Source organism: Muscardinus avellanarius (assembly GCF_963383645.1).
Source record: "Muscardinus avellanarius genome assembly, chromosome: 2".
Classification (NCBI taxonomy): Eukaryota; Metazoa; Chordata; class Mammalia; order Rodentia; family Gliridae; genus Muscardinus; species Muscardinus avellanarius.
The window spans coordinates 198,604,973-198,627,806 of NC_137787.1; positions in this window are offsets into that span (position 1 = coordinate 198,604,973).

Below are 22,834 nucleotides of genomic sequence, written 5' to 3' on the forward strand. Positions count from 1 at the left end.
GTGTATCTCACACTTTTTGTACCTGTTTATCTATTGAAATGGTTCCATGATTTGACTCTTGTAAATAGCTCTAGTATAAACATGAATATGTGCATATCATTATAGTATGCTGACTTTTTTTTTTCTGTACTGGGGATGGAACCCAGGGGTATTCTACCTCCAAGCTACCCCTCCAGCCCTATTTTTTATTCTCACTGAGTTTCACTGAGTTGCAAAGGTTTCACTGAGTTGCAAAGGGCCTCCCTAAGTAGCTGAAGCTGGCCACGAACCCAGATCCTCCTGTTTCAGCTTCCCAAATGCTGGGATTACAAGTCTGTGCCACCACTCCTGGCTTGACTTTATTTTTTAATAAATACTGAGCACTGATATACTGCTTCATTTGGTAGTTCCATGCCAAGACTTTTGAGGAACCCCATACTGATCTTCATAGTTGTTGTACTAATTTACAATCTCAGCAACAGTATCTAAGCATTTAAGCATTCCTTTTCCTTCACATCATTGCTAGCATTTATTATTGTTGCCGTTGTTGGTGATTGCCACTCAAACTAGAGTAAGGCAAAATCTCAGTGTAGCTTTGACTTGATTGCTAATGAAGTTTAACATGTTTTCAGTTATTTGTTTAACAATTGTATTTTTCTGTTGAGAAGTGTTGGTTTAGTTCATCTGCCTCTAACTATTTTATGAGGGTGCTGCTCCTATTGACAGCAGCAGAGTCTCCATGCCCCTATGAATCCCAAAGCCCTCACCTCTGAACACCACCACACTGAGGTGTTTCAGCATAGGAGTTTCAGAGGCACATAAACTAAGACTACAGTGTAATATGTATACCCAATATGTTCTGCTGAGAAATTTTCCACTAAAATGAGAGATGGAGAAATTCTTTAAAGAAACGAATGATGTATAAATTCCACTTTATGTCAGAAATTTATCAGTCTATTCAAAGGCATAGATAACAGGTTTTCAAGCTTCATTAAGTCAGAAAGAACTAGGTAATATTCATATCACTATCCCAACTATTTTTGCAAAGTAAAGTATAGTAAGGGAAAAGTAAACTAGTTTCAAAAGATAATTCTTATCTAATATATTTTTTCAGGAGAATTTATTGCAACCTTAAAAGTTTTGAGATTTTTTTGTTTTCTCGTGGAATAATCATAGATTTTTTTCCTAAGTGTGCTTTATTCTGGAGATGTTAGTATCATTTTATCTGAGAGTTTCCTTCAATGCCTAGTGTCAGTAAAAATTATGTTTATTACAGATTCTGTTTTAAATAGTGTAGAGAAATTGCTGATTACACACAAACACACAACTCCACCAAGGGTATGGGAATACAAGTCAAAATAGTAAATGCCAGTGATGGCAATAAGTCCTGCCTTACGTAGCTGGAATGCACAGTGGATTGGGCTTAACTTCATGAGGATGCTGTGCATCACCGATGGAACCTAGGGCACAGGATGGGGAAATGAGAATGGGAACAAACGTCGCAGCCATGAGGGCACAGGGAGGAAGGGTGGCAGGGCTGAGGCTCACACTGCCACCAGGCTCTGAAAATGCATATGCTTGTATTCATTCACCAAAGAGGGGTCTCTACCTCTTGTAAGCAACCAGCTCCACATCCTTCCCAACAATTCACTATAATAGTGCTAGAGAAGGGCTTAGTAGAAGAGATTTATAAACAGAAAGGGGTGGGAAGTGATGGCAGTTTATGGAGGTTATTTTTAAAATGCATTATCTCCCTCTGATTAATTCACAACACTTAACTGCGCCAGTGTCTTCCTATCTATCACGAGCCTCTATTTAGCACTTTCTGGGGTATTTTAAAGGAGGAAGCAGAAGATAATATTGTGTTGTATGCAGTCACCAATCCTCCCAGTGGTAGCCCTTGAGCAGTTTTCATGTCAGTCTCTGGTGGATGAGCTGTGTGAAGAATGGGATTGTTTCTTAGCTTTTCCCCATTCTAGTTTAGGATTATAGTTCCCCCCTCATGTCAGATCAATTACTATACATCTGCTTTCCAGCTTCTAAAAATTTGCTGGCATTGCCCTCTCCTGTCTCTCCCCTCTTTACTTTTCCTCTCTCTCTCTCTCTCTCTCTCTCTCTCTCTCTCTCTCTCTCTCTCTCTCTCTTTCTTCTCTCTGCTTTGGGATATTTTCACCAAAATATTACCTGGACTTATGAGGGAAGCTAAATATTTTGATTACAAAGCAATGTGGAAGAGAACTTTAAAAATAGCCAGGGGCTGAGGGGTTAGGCCGGTGCTGGGGCCAGCGAGGCTGGCATCGGAGCCTGCCTTGAGGCAAGGCCGGTACTGGGGCCTCCGAGGACAGGATAAGAGCCTGCCGAGGGGTTAGGCTGGTGCTGGGGCCAACGAGGCCGGCAGCGGAGCCTGCCATGAGGCAAGGCCGGTACTGGGGCCTCCGAGGACAGGATAAGAGCCTGCCGAGGGGTTAGGCTGGTGCTGGGGCCAGTGAGGCCGGCATCAGAGCCTGCCTTGAGGCATGACCAGTGCTGGGGCCTCCGAGGCTGGGATCGGAGCCTGCCGAGGGGTTAGGCTGGTGCTGGGGCCAGCGAGGCCGGCATCGGAGCCTGCCATGAGGCAAGGCCGGTACTGGGGCCTCGAGGACAGGATAAGAGCCTGCCGAGGGGTTAGGCCGGTGCTGGGGCCAGCGAGGCCGGCATCGGAGCCTGCCTTGAGGCATGACCAGTGCTGGGGCCTCCGAGGCCGGGATCGGAGCCTGCCGAGGGGTTAGGCCGGTGCTGGGGCCAGCGAGGCCGGCATCGGAGCCTGCCTTGAGGCAAGGCCGGTACTGGGGCCTCCAAATCCGTGATCGGAGCCTGCCAAGGGGTTAGGCCGGTGCTGGAGCCAGCGAGGCCGGCATCGGAGCCTGCCTTGAGACAAGGCCGGTACTGGGGCCTCTGAGGCCAGGATAAGAGCCTGCCGAGGGGTTAGGCCGGTGCTGGGGCCAGCGAGGCTGGCATCGGAGCCTGCCTTGATGCATGACCAGTGCTGGGGCCTCCAAATCCGGGATCGGAGCCTGCCAAGGTGTTAGGCCGGTGTTGGGGCCAGCGAGGCCGGCATCGGAGCCTGCCTTGAGGCAAGGCCGGTACTGGGGCCTCCGAGGCCAGGATAAGAGCCTGCCGAGGGGTTAGGCTGGTGCTGGGGCCAACGAGGCCGGCAGCGGAGCCTGCCGTGAGGCATGACCAGTGCTGGGGCCTCCAAGGCCGGGATCGGAGCCTGCCGAGGGGTTAGGCCGGTGCTGGAGCCAGTGAGGCCAGCATCGGAGCCTGCCTTGAGGCAAGGCCGGTACTGGGGCCTCCGAGGCCAGGATAAGAGCCTGTCGAGGGGTTAGGCCGGTGCTGAGGCCAGTGAGGCCAGCATCGGAGCCTGCCGTGAGGCATTACCAGTGTTGGGGCCTCCGAGGCCGGGATCGGAGCCTGCCGAGGGGTTAGGCTGGTGCTGGGGCCAGTGAGGCCGGCATCGGAGCCTGCCTTGAGGCAAGGCCGGTACTGGGGCCTCCAAATCCGTGATCGGAGCCTGCCAAGGGGTTAGGCCGGTGCTGGGGCCAGCGAGGCCGGCATCGGAGCCTGCCTTGAGACAAGGCCGGTACTGGGGCCTCTGAGGCCAGGATAAGAGCCTGCCGAGGGGTTAGGCTGGTGCTGGGGCCAACAAGGCCGGCTTTGGAGCCTGCCATGAGGCTAGGCTGGTTTCTGGCCCCCGAGGCCGGGATTGGAATCCTGCCAAGGGGTTAGACCGGTGCAGGGGCCAATGGCCAGCATCGGAGCCTGGCGTGAGGCAAGTTCACTCTTGCGGCCTCCAAGGCCGGGATCAAAGCCAGCTTAGGGGTTAGACCGGTTCAGGGGCCAGCGAGACCAGAACTGGGGCCTCCCATGAGGCAAGGCCACTGCTTGAGCCAGCGAGGTCTGGATCAGTCCACTGAGTAGCCAGGACACTACTGGGACCATCAAGAGTGGGATTGGTACTTGCAACGCAGCATGCACAGAGAAATATCGCAGAAAATATAAATCAGACGCTTCTCTTAATCAGCAATAACTAGGAGGAAAAGGGCAACAGGAAGAGGTTGAGCTATAGAAAGGGCCCTATAGTGAAGCAACTAATGTGACCAATCAGAGGGTATGTAATACTGGAGGACGGAGCCTCTTTAAAACGCAGGAGGTACATAAACAAATGTATCAAAGTAAATCACCAAAGAAGTGTGGGATGGAGGGAGGGGGAGGGAATGGGATGGGGGCTGGAGGAGGGCTAATTGGATGATGTGTGCTTGTATATCCTCTCAAGTCTTGTACTCCAATGTGATTGATATATGACTACAATGCACCAATTTAAAAAATAAATTAATTAAAAAAATAAAAATAAATAATAATAAAAATAGCCAGGGGAGGTGGCACATGCTTGTAATCCCAATACTTGGGAGGCTGAGACAAGAGGATCACAGGTTTGCAGCCAGCCTCAACTACTTAGTAAGGCAGTAAGGCCCTCTGCAGCTTAGTGAGACCATGTTTCAAAATAAAAATTAAAAAATAGGGCTGAGTATGTAGCTCAGAGGTAGAATGCTCCTGGTTTCAATCCCCAGTACCAATAAATAAATAAATAAATAAATAAATAAATATCTAAGCATGTTATCATATAGCGATAGTCAATATAACTGAATTAGTGAGATAATAATTGATTAGTGAGAGTAGCTCTAGAAAACATAAACTACAAGAAGACAAGATGGATAATAAAAATTATGAACACATACAAAAAATTTTAAACTATCATGAAGCAAAATCTACCATTAACAAAGTCAAAACGGAAACACAAATTGGGGGAAATAATTGTCTTCAACACAGGAAGCAGGCCAGTGAACAATACCTAAAATGTATCAGGAGTTCTGATGAATTTATTGGAAACCAATATCTCATTTAAAAAATTGGAAACAAAGAATGCAAAGAGAAATGTGTAGAAAACAAACGGCACGTAAGCACATGACCACATGAAACAGCACTGTTGTAATTACATAACTAGTCATAAAATGTCAAAAGTAAGATACGATTTTACATCCTTATGCTAGCAAAGCTTAGTTGTTTGATATGCAGTGGTGGAGAGATTATGAGACACTGCACTGACATATCTTGTTGGTGGAGGAGATAACTGTACGACTGACACTGCTCGAGGTCAAGTCAGCTCTTCAAAACTTATAATGTTTTTATAGATACACAAAATATTTTCTAAAGAGCTCATTTAGTAATATTCAGGACTGATATAGTTGAGTCAGAAGAGTTTTAATCCCAGCAGTGGTAATTCAGTGTAATGGATTTACATGAGTGTGGCTGGAGAGGTGAGTCCCTGGGGGGATGGCATGGGAATTATACAAAGGGTTCCTCCTCACACTCCCTCTCTCTGGCTTCCTTTCTTCCTGATGTGTGCAGCACAGCCCATGTGCTCTCCCTCCCTCCCTCCCTCCCCGCCGCCATGTCCTGAGATTGGCAGTCCCTGGTTCAATATGGACTGAACGCAAACCTTAAGAAAATAAATCTCCTTTTCTCTAAGTTAAATGGTCAGTCTTTTATATTATAGCTGAAAGAATGCTGGCCAGAACAAATATGCATATCCTTTGACCCAACTACCTTCTCCAGGAATTGATTCAGTCAATTTACTTACACATGAATAGAACTATATTAAAAGCACAGATCTTCACTGCAGTGTTACATGCAAGCAATAAATTTTTTAAATGTCCATTAAAAGAGTTCTAGTTAAATACTCTATGGCACATCCATAAAAGGCACATACTGTATATTAGAAAGAATAAAGTAGATTTTTCCTTGTTACTATGAAAATATTTTTCAGATATTGTTAACTATAAATATTTTACAACTATAAACTGTTTACAGTAATGTGTGAGGTAAATTCTCCCTTATGTACTTTTACAATATGTATGAGTGAATAGAATAAACATTTCTGAAATGAATAAAACAAATTATTCCCAGAATGGGGGTTTTCAGGCACAGAAAGAAAGAAGACATTATTTTGTATATATATGATGTAGAAGTTACCATGTAAATATCTTTTATTTGTATTTTTAAAATTCAAGTTAATTTAAAAAATTATTTTAGTAGTTTGGACTAACACAATTTCATTTATGGCAGATAACAGTCAATAGATATATAAAGCAAAACAAATACCAAGGGTACATACATATGTATCATACTGATTAAGAGACAGATACGGCACAACACAAAGGAAAACTTTTCTAATAAAGGGTGGTAAGAACTTAGAACAAGTTCCAAAAAATAGGCTTCTTGAATCCTCACCTCACATTCTACTAAAATATGCTAGCAAAATTCCAGAATTAACTAAATAAAATAGTAAGGTGATAATTAAACCATAAAATAAGTTGAAGAAAATATCAGAATTTTTAATAAACCTTTTTGATAAGGATACAATGTACTTCACAGTAATAGCAAACTGGATATGGTGGCACCTGCCTCTAATCCAGCTACTCATGAGGCCAAAACAGGATGATCACAGGCTCAAAGCCAGGCTTGGCAACTTACAGAGACATTGTCTCAAAATGAAAAACTATAAATAGCAGCTGGAAGTATAGTTCAGTGGTAAAGTGCCTCCAGGGTTTAAGACTCAGTAACATGAGAGGAAGAAAAGAAAAGAAGAGAAAAAAGAAAAGAAAAGAAAAGAAAAGAAAGGAGAGAGGAAGGGAAGAAGGGAAGAAGACAGGAAGGAGGGAGGGTGGGAGGGAGGGAGGAGAAAAGCCAAATAAAAGTATCCTCTGTGTTAAAACTGGCCAACTATCCATTTGGGGCTTTCCAGTAGCACCCACTATACTAATCATAAAGGTAATGTAGAATAGGATTTGCATAAAGGTCCCCTGCCTAATTCCTACTGTGCCAGAGGGCTGGAGTAGGACTCAGCAACCCAGAGCTTGGGTACGATGGGAAGGGGCTGACCTCTTTCCACCAGTCACTGGAGCCCCTTCCCCATCATGCCGTTGGTTCAGAGAATGTCCAGTAACCAAAACAAAACCACCAGGAAATGTTTGCTAAGTACTCCTGGGAAAAAGGAATGTCTCCTTTCTTCCTAAGAAGATATTGGGGGGAGATTTCCCCTTTTGGAGCCATGTGACATGAAAGCAGAAGCATGCTCTCCTGTGGCATGAGGAGGGCTGACCTGGAGAGGCCGGGGTCTGGCCCACGTCCACAGGCACTCAGCAGAGGGGAGAGGAGGAAGGCATCACGACTGGGTGCGTGTTGGTGCCAGCACATAGGCACTGCTGCTGCCAAGTCGTCGGCTATAGAACCCAGTCAATTAACTTGCTTGTTTAAAACAACTTGAGTTGAGCCTTCCATAACTTGCAACACAAAATATTCCAAATGATGCATATTTAAGCAGATATTTTCGCAAGGCAAAAAAAATTTTTTTTAATTTCAAAGACAGTTTTGGAGTCATCCATAGACAGCTCAAAAAGTATGAAAACCCAGTTATACAACAGGAAGCAATTCCTCATCCCATGCATAATTCATGGTGGGGCACCACTGAAGAGGATCCACTGAGCACACTTACACTGAAGCTGACTTATAAACAATTTATATTCTTTTAACAGGAAAGTAATAGCCTTCCTCTCAGGCTTTGACAATTTGTAAAGCTGTTTTACGTATGTTATCTCATTCAATTGAGGTAAGCAGAAGCAGCCTAGGTTGGCCAGCATTCCCGGAGAGTATTTCTGAAGCAATGACATTCACCTTGACCCAGCTGACCTTGACCCTGCCTCTCTTTGCTGTCACCCCAGTCACGTCACTGCCACCTGGGCGAATAACTGCCCACCACTCACACGCCACCCCCAATCTTACAAAGCAAGCCCACGGCCTCTTCTTTCTGGTGGCCATTCCTTCTCCAGCCTTGCTGCCAAGTGAGAAGCTTTGGGCTCCTTGGGAGACAGATTGAGTGTGAAACTGCCCACATTTACCAAGTATATAACATTTGGGAAGGATATTTAAACACTCTGAGTCTTCAATTTATCATGTGAAAGTGGGAATAATAAACGCCCACATCACAGATTTTTTAACTCCTAAGCCAGAGAATTCTCTTTATATTCTTTTATTCCTCCTTTGACCTGTCTTATCCTCTTCACTCCTTCCTTTATAAAGAATGCAAATGTCCCTCCTGCTTTAATTTATGCTAGATCATTTTGTCCCCATGCTAAAAATCTTTTAATTACTACTTGTGCCAAAAGGGGGCAGCCTGAACTGATAGCAGCGTGTTCAGGTGTGCCAATATTGTAGCCTGGGTCCCCTTTCCACCTACGGTCCCAGGACCACCCTTCCTGCTGGATGCCCGGTGCTGCGGGCATAGGTCTTGCCAATGGAGAATGCTAGTGTTACCTCTGGAGGATTCGACTTTGGTCTGGCCCCTTTCCCCAGAGTGTTTCCTTTAGAACACTTGTAAAGCCGGGCATGGTGGCACACACTCCTAATCCCCACACTTGGGAGGCGGAGACAGGAGGATCACACAGGTTCAAAGCCAGCTCTCTGACTTAAGAGACCCTGTTTCCAAATAAAAATATAAAAATATAGGTGTCTGGGAGTGTAGCCCGAAGGTAGAATCCCAGTACCACTAAACACACACACACACACACACACACACACACACACACTTGTAAATACTTTCTCTGCCCCTTTGCCATATATTTAAGCCTTTTCTGAAGTCTCTGGCAAGTCTTTACAATCCTGGCCTGTGTTTCTCAAAGACCTTGAAGCCATCCTTTTGAAATGTAAACATCATTCAGGTTGATGCCTTCCCTGAGGAGCCATCTCCAGACACTGCAGCTGTCGGGCTCACAGACGTGCTCAGGCTGTGCGCAAAGATCCATAGCAAGGTTTAGCCTCCACTTGCCGCGACCCTAAGGCTCCGACCAGCAGAGCCTAGGGAAGAAACACACGAACGCCGACTTGCTGATGATGCTTCCTCTTTAATGCTTTTCCCTCAGTGCGCACAGCAGGCAAATATATATCAGTCTCATAACCCCTCCCTCATCACTCCACCAACCCCAAGCTTCCCACAGCCAGGGCAGGCACATTTCTAACCCTCTCATAGGCGGGCTGGTGGTAGCACGAGGCGCTGCGTCACTGATCATCCGTAGGGCGCCTGATAGGGCTCACTGCGCAGGCTCAGGGCACCGCCAGCCTCGTGAGCCTCGTGACTTGGCAACATGCCTAGGCGCCATCTTGAGCCACCGCCCCATCCCGGTCTAGCCAACTGGGCCCCGACATCCACTGTCACCCGCTAGCACCGAAGGTGTGTTGCAGTTTACAAGTGGCAGAACAACACATACAAAGAATGGGAAGATAAGAAAGATCATAAAGACCATCAATTTTATTACAAGATTCATAAGAAACAGAAATACATTAATAACCATCGCAGGGTAGGGAGAAGTTTCCGAGGTCTCTGAGGTTGCTCCCAGGTGGAGGCACAGGGGTCCTCTCATGTCCAGAAGGCTTCAGATGGCCTCGTGACTGCAATTTCTGGGGAGAATCCCTAGGTAGTTTGTGTGTCCCTCCTGAAGCTGAGTCCAAGCTGGGCTGGCCTATGTCAGGGTCCAAGGAGTTGATAATGTTCGTCTTAGTGATCTGCTCTCAGTGGAGATGCTTGATGCTAAATAATTCTTGGTACTTCTCCTTTTTCACTGGAGCTACCTGGTTGGATCCAGGGTGAATCTTTGGGGCAGGTCCAGTTCCTCTAGTACAGTTCCAGGGCACAGAACTGGACAGTGCCAAAAATGCCTTCATTTTCTGCCACCTGTGTGTGACCTAGCAGCTCATCCTGAAGCCTATGACTTTGACATTGCCTCCCCAATCCAGCGGGTTGCTGTCTGCCTTCAGGTCCCTGTACGTGATGCCCTCCTCCTGGCCGTAGCACACCGCACAAAGGATCTCATTGAACAGCTACCAGGCCTCTTCTTCTACCAAGCCAGTGATCCAGTGTCCTCTGCCATGTATTCCATCACCAGATAGACATAGTTGGCAGTGTCTACAAGCTGATTGCTGGACCAAATTTGGTTGCTCCACTATCCTCAATATATTAATTTCAGATAGAATGAGGGAAAGTGTATGCCTGTCCTGAGGTACTGCCTTCATGGCCACCTCGATCCTGGTGAGGATATGGCAGTCCAGTTTGACCTGGGCAAAGGTGTCCTTCCCAATATCCCACAGGACCTTATAATGGACTTTGAGAGCATCCTCACCAGGAGAGCTGGCTGAGAGGCCTGGCTTTGGCTCACTTCTCCCTCCCTCCTCCCTCCCTCCCTCCCTCCATCCATCCATCCATCTCTCTCTCTCTCTCTCTCTCTCTCTCTCTCTCTCTCTCTCTCTCTCTTCTCTTCTCTTCTCTTCTCTCTCTCTCTCTCCACTGTTTATCGAAAACAGCAACAGTACCTAGCTGTACATGATGCTAGCTACAGGAATAAAAACAAATTAACAAATATACAGCAAAATAACAAACCCAAACAAACTGTAACACACACACACACACACACACACACACACACACACACACACACAAAACAACAACAAAGTCAAAAGCTTAAGCCAATAAATCAGATCCAAAATCAGCGAACTACCAAACGAGCTAACTATCTTTGAGCCTGACAGGTCACCAAATAAAAACTCTCGGTTCTGACAGACAAAAATGTGGCCATAGCCAGGGCCTTACGTAGTCAGAGCTTGAAATTCCCTCATAGTGGCTTTTTTTGGGCCTCCAGAACCTTTTCCTCTTTAACAAGAATAAGGACTCCAGATGCGTTTTTGCTTCAGTATATTATAGGGAGTGATATTTGTTTAAAAATTACAATTTGTAGGATGTTTCCATCAGCTTTTCACTTTGAGTGTGAAAATTTGTAAAAATTGTTGGCTTTTAAAGATCTTATCATATAAAAGAAAACAAGGAAGGAAAGAAGGAAGGAAGGTAGGTAGGTAGGAAGGTTACGACAAACAGGCTTCTCTCAGTTTCTGTTTGAGGCTAGGAGCCTGACTCTGGGATCCTTAGCTCCAAGTTGAAAACCTACTTCCTTTCCCACAAATGGGAAGTTCGCTCTTCTTTTGAAGCCAGTGAGCAGATAAAAATGCCCTATATTCTCTATGTCACCCTGTAATTAAATATCTTCTTGATTTAAATATTCCAGTATATTTAACTTGCTGGTAGTTTTTATTATGACAGGAAGCTCAGTTTGTCAAATGCTATTATACAATATAAACACACACACACACACACACACACACACACACACACACCCCAATGGGATAGACTAAACCTAGAAATTAATCCACACATCTATCCTGATTGATAAGAGACAACCACTCTGATAAATGGTGCTGGGAAAACTGGATGTCCACATGCTGAATATCCAAACTATGTAAAGAACACAAATAGCTCTATAGCAACAGAATAGTCTAATTAAAAATGAGCAAAAGACTCCGATAAACATTTCTCAAAAGTAGACATGCAAATGGCCAGCAGGCATAAGAAAAAATGCTCAACATTATATAGAAAAAATCATATAGAAAAAAATGCAAATCAAAACCCCAGAGAGATAACATTTCACTCCAAAGAGAATGGTCATCAAAAATACAAAAGATTAAAATTCTTGTGAAGATGTGGGGAAGAAGGAACCTTTACACACTGTTAGTGGTAATTTACAGAAGAACATAGATTATGGAAAACAGTAGAGAGAGTGCTCAAAACATTAAAAATAGGTAGAACTAACATGATCCAGCAATCCTATTATTGGGTATATATCCAAAGGAAATAATATCGGTATGTCCAAAGAGACACCTGCAGCTCCGTACTTACTGAAACATTATTCACAATGGCCATGATATGGATCAACCCAATGAATGGATGCCTAAAGAAAATGTGGTATAAAAATAAATCAGAAGCTGGGCTTGGTAGTGCACGCTTGTAATCCCAGTACTTGAGACAGGAGGATTGCACGGGATCAAAGCCAGCCTCAGCTACTGAGTGAGGCTCTCAGCAACTTAGTGAGACCCTGTTTCCAAATAAAAATATAAAATAGGTCTGGGAGTTATAGCTCAGAGGTGTAAGGACCCTGGGTTCCATCCTCAGCACTGCAAAAAATAAATAAATAAAAAATAGAAAAATGGAATATTGTTTAGTCATAACAAGGACCAAAACCCTACTATTAGTGCCATGGATGAACCTGGACAATATGTGAAATAAAATAAACCAGACATAGACACAAATGCTGCATGATCTCATCATATGTGGAATATAAAAATGCTAAACTCATAAAAGTAGAGAATCGAATGTGACCTGTAAGAGTGAGGAGGGAAGGGGAATGGAGCACTGGTTTTGCCTACATACAACCCAACATTGAAGGGAGAGGACTCTGTAAAACCCCTTCCTATCTCACTCTCTCAACCACACCCAGGTGAGGAGCCATTGATGCCAAAAAAATTTAAAACAAAGCCCAAGTATGCATAAAACAGGCAAAGTTAGGACCACTTCATATCTACATACCCTAGAAATTGCTCAAACCAGAATAATGTAAATATGGGTTATCATAAACAACCTGTAAATTGTAATAAACATATTTTCAGGTCAGGGAAAACAATTTTTTTCTCTAATTAAGTATAAGAACCTAGAATATTATGTTAGCAGCAAATAAAATCATATTTTCACACAAAAGGGCAGTTCTACTTGTACAGACTCTATCTAGTTTTGAAAATTATGAAATCCACAAAGAATATAATTGCATTGCTGTAGGTGCCCCTGGCATCTAAATTTGCTTGCTGCCTTGATATCAAATTACCAAGAGGTCTCATTGGTCACTGTTAGCATACACTGACCCAGCATGGGAATTAGCAATTGAATAGTGTTTTCAGAGGTGAACCAAAGATACTCATTGGGAATTTTAATAAGAAAGTCCAGAAAAGCTTAGCAGAAAAATACTTATTAACTTTAACTTGTTTTATTTTTGTATAGGTACACAGAAAAGAAATTTAGGTGGGAAATAAATTAATTTTCTCCTACTTTAGAGACTTCACATGGATATTAACTGTGACCTTCAGAAGATACACTGGAGATATATATATATATATATATATATATAGAGAGAGAGAGAGAGAGAGAGAGAGAGAGAGAGAGAATGAAATAAGAGTAAAAAGCTAAAAGCCAAGTGTAATCATAATCGTGGGGAAGATAACCTGAATTTTATCTAAGCACTTAAAGATTTTGGCTTGAAGCATGTACTAATAAGGAAAGGGAACACAACTAGCCTTTTTCTTAAGTAATTACTCTTTCTGCATATAGAGAAGTTAGTTTACATATCAGTAGATTATACTCTGCATAACACATTTCTGATAAATGCATTGAACTTCTTCCATGACTATGTGTTAAAATACGTTCTAAAATAATGTCAAATTGGCAAGAAACTTGTATATTCCAACTTGCTGTACTAGGTAATCACTAAATTGAACAGTGAATGTTTTGCCCTACATTATATAATCTGACTTTTCCTTGGATTTTGACACTGTAGAATGCTCTCCTTAAACACTCTGTTTTTCAAAGTCCAAATACAATGCCAGTTTAGCAAATCCAAATGGATATCCTTACTCCTGAAAGATCAAATTCTCCTATCTAATTTTTATACCCAGATTGCGTTTGTAGCAGCACCATCTATTGAGAGTTCTAAACACCAATACCATTGCCCATATTGTCTCTATGTCTAAATTTTCTCCAAATTTTGCTTGTAAATTCCATATTAACTCACTTTCTTTCATCCTCATTTTCAAAGATGGCCTTAGTTCAGATTTTCATATATTTTGTTTTTTTATTTTTATTTTTCTGGTGGTACTGGGGTTCCTGGAAGCCCTTCTACCTCTGGGCTACACTCCCAGACCTATTTTATATTTTTATTTGGAAACAGGGTCTCTTATGCCAGCAAGGCTGGCTTCAATCCTCCGTGATTCTCCTGTCTCCGCTTCCCAAGTGCGGAGATTACACGCGTACGCCATCACACCCTGTGGGATTTTCATATATCTTCAAAGATTTCTCTGATATTATTTCTTATTGCCCATTTATCTACACTACTACTACCCGACTAACTCCAAGTTTTCATTCCTATTGTGCTACTATCCCACGTGAAAGTCTTGAGTCTCAGCCTCCTGTGCTCACATGAGGAAACCCAAAAGAGCTAGCACTGCCCAAGTTTTAATCTTCATCTTCTTTCATCCACATATGTGTTATGTCATTTTATTTTATTTTATTGATATTTGGTGAACCCAAAGACATTCTACCTCTGAGCTAAACCTACAGCCCTATTTTATTATTATTCTTTGAGACAGATTCTAAGTTGCTAAGGGTCTTACTAAGTTGCTAAGGCTGGCTGTGAACCTACAATTCTCCTCTCTCAGCCTCCCAACACTGAGATTCTAAGTGTGCGGCACCATGCCTGGCCACATATGTACTTTATGCATAGTAATTCTGAGTTGCTTGCCATTTTGCAAATATGCCCTGCTCTTTCTCTACTTGTGCGCCTTACATGCAGGCCCCTCTGGCTTTAAGGACAGGAATGCACCCTCGGCTCTTTTCATCAATCTGTTCTCCTGATGTGCTTGTCTTTGCCCAACTTAGATGTCACCTCCGCTGCAAAAGATCCCAAATCTCCCTGTCCATTATCCCACGTTCATCACTTCTGCTTCTTACTAGCTCTGGCGAGTCACGTGGCCGTCCATCATTGCTCCAACCATGCTACAAGCATATTTCACATTTACATGTCTGAGGTCAGAATCCACATCCTTACCTCATTCCTCCTGGCTTACCTACAGAATTGCTTGGTTTTTTTTTTTGTTTTGTTTTGTTTTACAAAATAGGCATTTAGTATTTCTTAAATTGAATAGAATATAGAGGTTGAGCTTTCTTAAGTGGCTTCAAATGATTCTTGTTGATTAATCTGTGCTCTAATGTATTTTTAAAAGCATCATGAAATGTTCACTGAGGATCCGTAATTAACATTTTAGAATTCCACTTCAAAATTAAGGAACAAGGACAAGTGACAGTTCCACTCTATTGCCCCAAAGTATTAGATGGGTTGAAAAGATACTTGTAGATATCTAATGAATGCATTAAAAAGATTAAGTGAACTTAATGAATCAGAAATTAAGAAATCCCTGAAGAATCATAAGCACATAGGATTTTCTTGTAAAGCAAAATACCAGCCAAAATATTTCCATTATACTGTCCCTAAAAAAGGTGGGTCAGGCTGGGCGTAGTGGCGCACGCTTGTAATCCCTGTGCTTGGGAGGCGGAGACAGGAGGATCGTGCAGGTTTGAAGCCAGCCACGCTGGCTTGAGACCCTGTTTCCAAATTAAAATATAAAAAATAGGTGTCTGGGAGTGTAGCCCAGAGGTAGAGGGTTTCCAGGAACCCCAGTACCACCAAAAAAAAAACCAAAAAGTGAGTCAGTTCTCAGCTAAGGAGGTTTTCCAATTGTGACGGATGGTACTATTCACTGGGGCATCATAACAGAAACGGATTCCAGCTATTGTGGAAACACACACCCAGGTCAGACATAAATACTTGCCTTGGACAAGTATGTGGAGAGTCAACCTCCAGGTGAAATAAATGGAAAAGCGCCGTGCATGGTGGCACATGCGTGTAATCCCAGTACTTGGGAGGCTGAGACAGGAAGATCTCCATTTCAAAGCCAGCCTCGGCAACTTAGTGAGGCTCTCAACAGCCTAGTGAGATCCTATTTCCAAATAAGGAATAAAGTGGGACTGAGGGTATAACTTGGAGGTAGAATGCCTCTTGGTACAATCCCCAGTACAGAAAAAAAAAAAGAAAAGAAAAGCCAAATAGATGGTCATAAGTTCTCAGGTAAGAGAGACAGCACCCTAGCTTGTTTATAGGAGCTATTCATCTAGAATAAGAAATAGTCATCTAACAAAGGAGATGTGCTATCCATTACGAAGTCTCCCTTGCCCCTTCTGAGTAAAAACAGGCGAGGATAGGAGCTTTCGTACTAGAAGCCCACTCTCCAAAAGGCTGTGTAGTGAGATGAAGAAGGCTGTCCAGCAAGAAGCTCGACCCCAATGTCGGGACAGGATAAAGAGCGCAAGGCGCTCAGGAATGTAAAATAGACGGACTTACTGGTAGAGAATTTTGTTAGGAATACTTAATGCTCCCAATGAGAAGCAAAGTAATATTTTACATATAAAATATGAATATACAAAAATATTTAGAAATTGATTGCTGAAATTAATACTTTAATAGGTAGCATGCAATATTTACCTCTAAAAGATAATTGAGTTGAAAAAATGATCCCAGGAATTTTCCAGAAAACAGCAATAGAATGTTTATGCAAATGATTTTAAATTTTTCCATACCAAGGAAAAAATACCTCTTTCACTCGTTTATCTATGTCTCCAAACATTTTTACATTAGTGCAACTTGTAAGTTTCAATTCCACACCGTGTGTGCGATTCAATCCTGCTTTCCACGGCTGTCGCTACCACTGCTCCAGCCCGGGCTGCTGGGAGCTCTTTGACGTGCCCTCTGTGACCCTTGGACATGTCACGTCACTGGGGGGTTTTCCTGTTACTTCCTTTCAAACACTTCTGGCTCCTTATGTTGGAGAAACACTTAAAAAAAGTAAGATCTAAAGCTAGCTATGCTCAGTGCTGCTAGTGTCATTTCTCTTAGGACCTCTCAGTCAACAGATTAAATGAATATACGTGCATATGTTAAAAGTACGCATGTGTGCATATCTATACATGTTCCTGTATGTAAATGCCTATACTTACATTGAGCTACACTGAGCTTCTACGGATATCTCTGACTCTCATATGTTGCCACAGGAACTATTCTAGGCTCCGCCCTTTGCTCAGCTGTGAATCCCACAGCAATCTAGGTCAGCTCTCACCACCCACTACCCACTTACTTAATCGTTCAATTCCAGCACACATGGACGGCGGTATTAGAAGTACTCACCTGTACCCCTATGGGGAGCAATTTTATCAGAGTCCTGAGCTCAAGTACAGTTCATTTGCCATTAGAGTTATTGCTTCTGCTGAGTACCAGTTAGAACAACTTTCTGCAACCTCGCCCCTTTAATGAGGTCAGTGCAGGTATTTGCAAGACAGTAAGATTCTCCTCATTATCCACAGTGTCTCCTGGAGTCCCCTTGCTTCCTACGTGACTTGTACTGTCTGTGTACATTAAGTGACTCCTTGTGCTATTAAACCCTGGTGGGTTCTGACAGATTCAGAGTGGAATATATCTACTGTTACATCCCATCATCCACAAGAGCGTCATCCTCCTCAACACCCTGGCCTCCCTCTAAAGCTCCTGGCAACCACTGGTCTTCTAGCTATTGCTCTACTTAGACCTTTTTCAGGTATCATGTTTTTAGAGTCATACTTCTTAGAATCTTTCTTGCCATCTTTTTAAACTGGCTGTTTTCATTTATCAAGATGTAAATAAACTTCTACATCCTTCTGTGGATTGATAGCTCATTTCCTTTTATGACTGAATGATATTTCACTGTACAGAGGTTACATAGTTTGTCTGACTGGTCTCCTATTAAAGAGTATCTTAATTGCTTCCAGTGTTAGCAATTTTGAACAAAACTTATAGATATTACAGTACAGATATTATACTTATTTTCATGGAGGTTTTCTTGGTGGTATACCTTTTCAATCTAGGTAAATGTGTAGAAATGCAATTTCAGGGTTACATAGTAAAGACCACATTTTTTTTTTTTTTTGGTGGTACTGGGGTTCCTGGAAGCCCTTCTACCTCTGGGCTACACTCCCAGACCTATTTTTTTATATATTTTTATTTGGAAACAGGGTCTCTTAAGCCAGCATGGCTGGCTTCGAACCTGCGTGATCCTCCTGTCTCCGCCTCCCAAGTGTGGGGATTACAAGCGTGCGCCACCACGCCCGGCGTAAAAACCACATTTAAAAAAAAAAAAACTGTTAACCTGTCTTCTATAGTAGCTGTACTATTTTGCATTTTTGCAAGCAATAAGTCAGTTCTTGTTCCATCTCCATTCTAACACTTGATACTGAGTATACTTTATAACGAAGTCATCTATTTCAGTTACTGTATTTTAACTATTTTCTTAGAATGTGTGTGTGTGTGTGTGTGTGTGTGTGTGTGTGTGTGTTAGTGGGGATTCTTCCTCCAAGCTACTTCCCCAGCCCTATTTCACTTTCACACAGGGTCTTGGTAGGTTGCTGAGAGTCTAAGTTAGTGAGGCTGGTCTTGACCCTGTGATCCTCATATATCAGATTCCCAAATATTGGAATGACATATGTATCCTTGACTAGAATTATCTTTTATGGTTTTGTGTGTGGGGGAGAGGGGGTACTGGGGTTCTTGGAAACCCTTCTACCTCCAGGCTACACTCTCAGACCTATTTTTTTATATTTTTATTTGGAAACAGGGTCTCCTAATCCAGCAAGGCTGGCTTCGAACCAACGAGATGCCCCTGTCTCCGCCTCCCAAGCACGGGATTACAAGCGTGCGCCACCACACCCGGCTTGAATTATCTTTTAATAGATTACAATTATTCAGTGAAATACCCCATGTCATCATGGATTTTCCTGAACCTAATAATCACAAAGTTTTTGTTTGTTTGTTTGTTTGTTGGTTGGTTGTTTGGTTGGTTGGAGGTTTTGTTGTTTGTTTTGTTTTGTTTTTCTTTTTGGTCCTGGGGATTTAACCCAGAGGCATTCTGCCTCTGAGCTATCTTTCTAGTCCTTTTCATTTTTTATTTTGAAACAGAGTCTTGCTAAATTGTTGAGACTACTCTCAAACCTGCAATCTTCCTGTCTCAGCCTTTCCAAGTACTGGGATTACAGGCACATGCCACCATGCCTGGCTAATAGAAGTTGTGTGTTTTTTGTTAAGGGTGTATTTAGAGATGGGCATGGTGGCATGTGCCTGTAATCCTAGTATTTGGGAGGCTAAAACAGGAGGATCACAGATTCGAGGCCATCCTCAGCATTTTAGCATGGTCATCAGCAACTTACTGAGACCTGTTTCAAAATAAAAAAGTAGAGCTGGGGTTTGGCTCAGAGGTGGAATGCTCCTGGGTTTCAATCCTAGGACCACACACACACACACACACACACACACACAGGTATTTAATAAGTGAAATACTTGGATCACCTTTAGTTCTGCTTCTATTGTTTGCTTTTTCTCTGCTTCTTGATATACTTGCTAATTATTGATTAAATGTTGGATAGCGAGTACAAATAATTGGTGAGAACTTAGCTTTTGATAAGCAGTCAGAAGAGAGAAACATTCTAATTCCAACCAGCAATCGAGTTCCGCCACACAGATCTGACTCCCACCTGCGTGTGATTCTGTTTTCTCTCTAGCTTGTGGCTTTGAGAGAGGTTTGGGGTTCGGGCTTTGACAGTTGTGCTCGATGCCGGTTTACATATTAGCTATGATGTGTTCCTGCAGGCTTTCAGTCATCCTAACTAGGAGTCTAAGATGTCTGAGAGGGTACCCGCTCCGGGGAAGGACGAAAATTCTGTTTATTTCTCTAGCCTTGTGAAACTCTCAGAAGCCTGGCTTACGGCTCTGCCTCTGAGCTGAGACTCCATCTCTGTCTCTTTGCAGACGATGGACCCCTCCAGTGGGAAAGGGACTACACTTGCCCCACCCCTCTTTCCTCTTCATCCTTTCTCTTAGAATCGGCCTCCCAGATCCTAGTTAGCTTTAGAGCCTGAATTTCAATTTAGTTTCCTGGAACCTTGCGATAGCCCAGAGCTGGTCAGCTTCTTGCCTTCTGCTCAGACTCCTCCTTGGTTTCTCAGCCTCCTATCCAGCTTAATTGAAAAGATCCCCGAAGCTTTAGGCGGAAATACACTACTGGATGTCAGACGTGGCTCAGTGACTTTTTTTCTCTCAGCAATCTTTGACTTTCAGGTTTTGAATGCTGTGGCTGCTTTTTGAGGCCTCTGAACTGGGTTATCATCTTTAGTTTTTGTTTTTGGAGGAAAAGTTGTTTTATACGTAGCTTAGAGAATTTTTATCCCGCGTGTTTTGTATGCAGGACAGAGGAGGTTTGATTCATTGTAATCTAGTCCATTGTAGCTAGAAAGAGAAATATCCACTATTTTGGGGTGAATCTCAGTTACCATATCAGTTGGTCCGTAAATACATTAAACACATATTGCTATCAAATATGTTTTCTTAATATGGTTATAGTATGATTAAAATAAAAATAATTATTCAATATAACCTGATTATCAGGACTGTGTCAAATGTTTCCAATTATCTAGAAAAATATTTTCACATTCTATTTGGTTGAATTTAAATTCAAATGAGGTCCAAAGGTTTTATTATGTTGATGTCTCTTTTAATATATCATAGGCCCCCTTCCATTTAAGTCATTCTTAATTAAAATAAAAAGTGGGTCACCCTTATGTAAATTTCCTATATTTCAGGGGAGGGGGTTGGGGTGCAGAGGGAGCTGTATCAAGAGTTATTGTGTGCATATATGAACATATCACTTTGAATCCCAAGATAAAAATTAAAGAGGATTTTCCTGTATTTCCTCTTGCTGCCATCCTTAAATTCCCATGTACCCTTTAATTGGCAGCTAGATAAAGATGTTTGATTATACTCCATCTTTTGAGAAGAATACTTTCAGAGTATTCAGGTAATTATTTTATTATTCCACTCTTAATGTTATTTTGTACTAAAATATAAGTCTGGGCTTTGACAGAACAAAAGCACTTTATTTTATAGTGAAATTTAAAATAAAAACATTGCCAAAGGCATATACTCTGCTATCTTGTAGCCCATGTATGGTAACCATTTCTCTCCTTAGAAAGTTTAATTGCAGTTTCCCATGTTCTTACTTTTCTGGTGCACTTTGCTTAGTTATTACTCACAGTGTTTTGGAGGCCATCTAAGATCATCTCATAATATTAAATTTCTACTAGGGCACGTGTGTTTTCCCTTAAGGAACTATTATGAACGAAAAGGAAGAGTGAGATCCACTGAAGGAGACAGGGACGGCCAGGTGAAGGACTTCTTCAGCCACGACATGACATGTTTGACGCAGTGGCTCTCAAAGCAATCTGACTGCCCTGGGTGGCCATTTTGCAAATATATGGGTTTGTTTTATCAAAACAAATGGATGTACTATTTGTATTTCATGGTAAGGCACCAGTAGAACCGAGTCCTGCGACAAGCTGGACATGGCCAACAGCTAGCCACTTCTCATATACTCAGGGAAAGCTAATAAAAAGTACTTCTGTGCCCAGAAAGATGTGAAGTCACACACTACTTCCCCTAGTCTCCTCATTAAAACACAGGAAGCTGGGCGTGGTGGCGCACTCTTGTGATCCCAGCATTCCAGAGGCTGAGACAGGAGAATCAAGGTTCACAGACAGTCTCAGATACTTAGTGAGGCCCTTTGCAACTCAGTGAGACCCTGTTTCAAAATAAAGAATAAGAAATAGGGCTGGGGCATAGCTAGGAGATAAAATGCCCCTGGCTTCCATTCCCAGTGCCACACACAACACACACACACACACACACACACACACACACACACACAGAGTCTGGGGATGGAGCTCAGGTTAGAGCACCAACTTAGCACATGCAGGAACTCGGGTTTTATCTCAGGTACCAAAGTAAATAAATTAATTGGCACTCATACTGGTTTTGTTTGAATTATACGCACAGGTAGTTTATATTTTTAAATTTTCACTTAAGTGTGTAAAATATGGGTTCCAGACAAAGGACACTGAATCCACCAAGGATAAGAGCCACCTACCTCTACAGAGTGGGGGGTGTGGACTTTGCGCCTGTGTCCTCTCCCCTCCCTTCACTGAAGCTCAGGGGCAGGCACACAGTCCCGACGTCCTGTCTCAGTTTCCGGTTCCGCCTTACAAGGGGGCTGTGCTGTAAACTGACAGACCTCCCACACTATATGGCACGCGTGCATCTTCCTTCTAGCATAAGGGTTACCTCCTCCTTCTAGCATAAGGGTTACCTCCTCCTTCTAGCATAAGGGTTACCTCCTCCTTCTAGCATAAGGGTTACCTCCGCCTTCTAGCATAAGGGTTACCTCCTTGTTCCGAAAGCAGCCTGCAGAGTTCCTGAGCTTATTCTTTGTTCTATAAACTGCATCACCTTGCTCTTCTCTTCATTGCTGTGTTTTGTGGCCATTTACTCTCTCCCCAAAATGAGATAAGGACCCTCAGCTGGACTCGGGTATCTTCGGCCTCTGTGCGGGCCACGGCTGCTGAGAGCCCCAGGTGAGTGGTGCTTGGGCTCAGGTAAGATAAACCAGGTGCCACCTGAGCTGGACTTTGCCCACTACACTCACCACAACCACAAGCCCTGTGGGAGCAAGTGCTGTGCTGAGTGGATAAGGCCAGGAGGGCACAGGGTTAGAGAAAACACGACCTGTCTCTCAAAGGAATGTACTTGCAGATTAGGGGAAAAGCTCCAGCAGGGTAAGCAATGCAAGAGGAGGCTTTAAGTCCTGTTGGCTTTAAAACCCAGCTGCTATTTATTCTCACCTCTCTGACATTCTCCTGTCCACACACGCTGCCTTTCCTTTGGTCAATATTGATACTAGTTCAACAACCATTACAGGAAGGGGCCGGGAAGAGATGAGCTGCCTCCACGTTCAGAGAGCAAGGTAAACAAAGGCAGAGAGGACAGAGGGGAGGGCTACATTCAAGTGCTCCAGGTGAGGATAAGGCTTCAGGGAAGGAGGAGAGGAGGAGATCCACCAGTAAATAATTAAAATTTAAAATGCATGCTGACTA